A 5699-nucleotide genomic window follows, 5' to 3' on the forward strand; every position below is an offset into this window, starting at 1 on the left:
ACCTTTCCCCGTCTTACATCACCTTGCTGATCTCCTATTATAACCCAGCTCTCACACTTTGCTCCTATAGTGCCAGCTTACTCCCTGTGCCCCGTTTTCATCTATTTCAATCCCGCACTCTTTCCCATATCCTCCCCCTTCCCTGGAACTCCCTCCTCCTCCATATATGCTAGACTATCGCTCTCCCCACCTTCAAAGGATTATTAGCATCACATCTCCTGCAAAATGTTTTCCCCACATGAGCCCTCTTTTCCCCATCACCCTCTCCCTTCTGTGTTGTCTAGACGCTACGCTTGGATCTGTGACTTTGGAGCATTTGACATTCTCTCCAGCCTCAACCCCCCAGCACTTATGTCTGTATATTGAAATTATATATTCTAAATTATTTATTTACATTAGTGTCTGTCTCTCCCTCTAGATGGTAAACTTGTGGGTAGGGAAGATGTTTGCCAACTCTGTTGTACTGTACTCTCCTAAGCACTTAAAACAGTCAACATAGTAAGTGCTCAGCAAATGCCAGGTGGTGATGCTGGTGGGACTGATGGTGGTTCTGGAGGAGACAGTGGTGGTGTTGGTGAAGAAGCTGGTGGAACTGGTGATGGGGCTGGTGGAGATGGTGGTGGGACTGGTGGTGCTGCTGCTGCTGCTGGTGGGACTGATGGTGGGACTGGTGGTGGTTCTGGAGGAGAGAGTGGTGGTGTTGCGAAGATGCTGGTGGGACTGGTGATGGTGCTGGAGGAGAAGGTGGTGAAGCTGGTGCTGGTGGAGATGGTGGTGGTGGTGTTGATGGTAGGTAGTGGTGGTGGTGATGGTGTTGGGGAAGGCAGTCATGGTGAGGGGACATACTCTGATCTTCACATATGCTCATCTTCAACAATTAAACCCTCAAGAAATATCGCTGGATGGCACAGATGCCATTTATAATCACCATCTTCAAAAGAAGAAGAGTGACTGGATGGGAGTCCCACATGGGACAGGAACTGGGTCCAACCCGAATTGCTTGTATCCGCCCCAGCGCTTAGTAGAGTGTCTGGTATACAGTAAGTGCTTAACAGATACCACAGTTATATTACCGGGGCTTATAGATGCTTTCCATGCTCGAGAAGATTCTAGCTAGACAGATGTCTGAAGAACTTCATCACCAGTGGATCACCCAAATCTCTACGTGGCCTCAGACCAAATAGCAACCCAGCAAATAGAATCTTTGCAGTACGCCCCATACAAGAATAGCTCAGGAAGCAAAACCAAAACCTCTTCACTTTTTCATTGACTTTGAAAAAAATATTAAATCTCATCAACAGACCAGAAGTCTGCTGATTGCTAAACAAATTTACTTACCCATGGAAATTCACCATGACCTTAGGCTACTACAATACTGTGGTCTGCCATGTTGGAACTTTTATCCGGCACCGTCGTTATACAGCAGACTGGCTGGTAGATAAATCCTATTCAGTCGAGTCTATGCTGAGGTGTTTGAGGGTTAAATACAGAATCTAGAGAGTTTGGATCAGAATGTGCTTCTGATCCACCAGGTAACTCTTCCAATCCATCAACACCTTTGAGAGGCCAATTCTCGAACTTCTGTGTCCTGATAATTATGCTCTTGAGGCACATCTAAAGAAAGACATTCCAAGGATTATGAATCACTCTGAAGCACTCCCACAGTCATACGGATTGACAGTGAGCCTTATAGAACCAAGGTAATGTACAAACCCACACTGAGAAACCCTTTACACGGCAGAGTAGGAGTACCATAAACAAAAGGAAAAAAATGTTCTGTAGACCAACAAAGAAAAATTCCAGGAGCAATGGTGAGTTTAGAAGCCTTGGGCATTCTGGAACTGCTAGTATGAATGTCTTGGGGTCCTAATAAAATATAAACTAGGCAGGCTCCAGCTGGAACAAGAAAGACCAGAGAAGTATTGTGGCCTAACAGAAGGAGCCCAGCCCTGAGAGTCAAGAGGTCTGGCTTCAAATTCTGGCCCGATTACTTGCCTGCTATGACATTTTGGGAAAGTTCTTCGGTTTCCTTCTCTATAAATGGGGTTTAATACCTATTTTCTCAAGAGGGTAAGCTCGTTGAGGAACGGACACATGTCTACCAGGTCTGTTGTATTCTCCCAAGGGTTTAGTACAGAGCTCTCCTCCTAGTAAACTCTCAGAAAATACCATTGATTGATTATTTTCCCTCCTTTTTTGATTGTGAGCCCCATGTGGGACAGGGACTATGACAGATCTGAAGTAACTGAAGGATTGTATCTACCTCAGCCCTGAGCACCGGGTCTGATGTATTGTAAATATTTAACAAATATGGGAAGCAGTGTTGCCTAGTGGATAGAGCATGGGTCTGGGATTCAGAGAACCTGGGTTCTAATCCCTAATGGATAATTTGGCCTAGTGGACAGAGCACAAGCCCGGAATTCAGAACGGCCTGATTTCTAATCCCTCAGCCCTATCACTTGTCTGCTGTGTGACCTTGGGCAATTCACTTCACTTCTATGTGGCTCGGTTACCTCATCTGTAAAATGGAGCATAAGACAGTGAGTCCCATGTGGGACATGGACTATGTCCAATCTGAATAATTTGTATCTACCCCAGGGTTTAGTACAGTGCCTGACACATAGTAACTGTTTAGCAAACACCAAAAATAAATAAATAAATAAAATCCCAGCTCCTCCACTTGCCTGCTATGTGATGTTGGGCAGTCACTTGACTCCTCTGTGTGCCTCAGTGGCCTCATCTGTAAAATGGGGATTGACTACCTGTTCTTCCTACCACTTGGACTGTGAGCCCTTTGTGGGACAATGACTGTCCCCCATATGACTGACTTCTATTTACTTCAGCGTTTCTCCTCTCAGGATCACAACTGGAGAGTTTCCAATACTCTACCAGTCTCGGGTATGAGAGGGAGAGTCAAGCAGTGGCCTAGCCATTCCATTCCTAGCTTGGGCTGTGGCTAGCGAGTGGAAGGCCATCTGCTACGAATCAAAACTCACCCGTGCTGGGTAACAGTGGCATGGGAGAGAGTCGAGGGTGGAGACTCAAGTTTCCTGAGAGGAAGAGACAATGGTAAACCACTTCCGGATTTTTACCAAGAAAATCCTGTGGCTACACTACCAGAACGATTGCAGAGGGAGAGTGGCGCGTTCTGGGAGACATGTGTACATGGAGACGCAATGGATCAGAGATGACTCGACAGCATTAGCCCAGTCCCCAGTGCTTAGAATAAGGTTTGACAGATAGTAAGGCATAGTTTCACACTATCTTAAGAGTATCTCTTTATGGGGAGACATTTATGGCTCTGCCACTTGTCAGCCGTGTGACTGTGGGCAAGTCACTTCACTTCTCTGTGCCTCAGTTACCGCATCTGAGCCTCACGTGGGACAACATGATGACCCTGTATCTACCCCAGCTCTTAGAACAGTGCTCTGCACATAGTAAGCACTTAACAAATACCAACATTATTATTATTATTTATTATCCCAAAGCAGTTATGTACATATCAGTAATTTATTTTAATGTCTGTCTTCCCTTCTAGGCTATAAGCTTCTTGGGAGAATGGTAGCATGTCTATCAACTCTGTTACACTATACTCTTCTAAAGGCTTAGTACAGTGCTCTGCACCCAGTAAGCGCCTAATAAATGAGATTCAATGAATTAAGCACTCAATAAATGCCACTGATTAATTCATTTATTACTTGCTCCTGAGCCTTACTGTCCCTTTCCCAGGTCTGTATGAATTCTGACTCCCAGGCCCGGGCCTGGGAGTCAGAAGGTCATGGGTTCTAATCCCTGTTCTGCTGTGTGACTGTGAGCAAGTCACTGCACTTTTCCGTGCCTCAGTTACCTCATCTTGAAAATAGGGATCAAGACTGTGAGGCCCAACTGGGACACTGATCGTGTTCAACCCGATTTGCTTATATCCATCCCATTAGTATAGTGCCTGGCACATAGTGAGCGATTATCAAATATCACAATAATTAATTCTGTCACTAAGATTGAAATGTGGAACCAAGTGGTAGAAGCTGAGGCAGGAAATTTTGAAAAGGCCATACAAGTGTCCGGTACCATAGAGAACTGGTTATTCATTCGTTAATTCAATTGTATTTATTAAGTGCTTACTCTGTGCAGAGCACTGTACTAAGTGCTTGAGAAAGAACAATACAACAATAAACAGTGACAAACCCTGCCCACAATGAACTCACAGTCGAGAGCAGGGGAAACAGACATCCGTACGAATAAACAAAATTAAAATTATTGAATAGACCAGCTGAAAACTGGTTTAAATGCAGGATGACTGGCCATCTGCCTCTCTGGTTATCTTCAGCTCCTTTTAAAGCTGCCCCGAATTTTTCAAACTATCGGGAGCTGCTCCAAGTTGCTTGTATTGTATAGATTCATTGCTGTTTCTGCACACCTAAGTGGAGGATGCAGTAATTATCGTGGATTTGAACCACATTGACAACCCAGATGGGAGGTTCTGCTCCTGAGTTGGACTTTTAGGGATGCAGTTATCAGGCTGGACCATCAATGTGGAATAAAGCAACTGGAAAAGTGCTCAGTGCACCACTTTAAATGGGTTGGGAAGATTACACCTACATTCGAATGAACTAAATCAGGGTTTCCCCAGAAGTGGGCACCGGCAGGCCAGTGCCCTGGAGAGAGCTTCCGGAGGTTGTCTGGACGTTCTGGGTCAAGAGCTCAGATGTCAGAGCCCATTCCAGACTGTAAGCCTGTTGTGGGTAGGGAATGTGACTGTTTATTGCTGTATTGTACCCTCCCGAGTGCTTAACACAGTGCTTTGCACATAGTAGCACTCAAGAAATATGAAAATAAATGAATGAATCACTGTGGGAAAGAAATGGGTCTATTATATTGCTAGACTGTAATAATAATAGTGATAATAAAGATGGCATTTGTTAAGTGCTTACTATGTACCAAGCACTGTTCTAAGTGCTGGACTGTCCCAAGCTCTTAGTATAGTGCTCTGCATTCATTCATTCATTCAGTCGTATTTACTGAGCGCCCGTTGTTGTTGTTTTATGCTGTAGAGTCATGTCTGACTCATAGTGACTCCATAGACCCATCTCTCTCAGAATGTCCCACTTCCATATGCAATCGTTCTGGTAGCATATGCATAGAGTTTCCTTGGTTAAAATACAGAAGTGGTTTATCATTGCCTTCTTCCACAGAGTAAACGAGTCTCTGCCCTCGACTTCTCCCATGCCGCTGTTGCCCAGCACAGGAGAGTTTTGACTTGTAGCAGATGGCCTTCCACTTGCTAGCCACTGCCCAAGCTAAGAATAGAATGGACAGGCCTCTGTTTGACTCTCCCTCCTGTAGTTATGACTGGTAGAGTCTTGGAAACTCTCCAGGTGTGACCCTGAGAGGGGATTGAGGGCTTACTCTGTTCAAAGCACTGTACTAAGTGCTTGGGAGAGTACAATATAATATTAAAATAGATATAATCCCTGCCCACAATGGGCTTAGAATCTACTGCGCACAACAAGCGCTCAATAAATATGATTGATTGATTGGGGTGCAGCTATGCCCTCCCTTTGGCATCATGGCCAGGGTTACCCAACAAAATCAAAGATGGCAGTGCTCCAGACAGCTATGAGGCCTCCAAGCCAAATGCAGTCCTACATATTTCACCATGCCGATGTGCACATTTGCGTGAATTTGGAATGACACCCATA

The 5699-nt window shown here is 45.0% G+C and overlaps 1 non-coding gene across 1 annotated transcript; it reads left to right on the top strand.

The window, feature by feature from the left end:
• Nucleotides 1–2848: 2848 nt before the first annotated feature.
• Nucleotides 2849–2986, top strand: LOC114809660. The gene has a single exon (XR_003757437.1). It is a non-coding gene; the product is annotated as a small nucleolar RNA SNORA7 (small nucleolar RNA).
• The last annotated feature ends 2713 nt before the right edge of the window (nt 2987–5699 follow it).

Source organism: Ornithorhynchus anatinus, chromosome 2, assembly GCF_004115215.2.
Source record: "Ornithorhynchus anatinus isolate Pmale09 chromosome 2, mOrnAna1.pri.v4, whole genome shotgun sequence".
Classification (NCBI taxonomy): Eukaryota; Metazoa; Chordata; class Mammalia; order Monotremata; family Ornithorhynchidae; genus Ornithorhynchus; species Ornithorhynchus anatinus.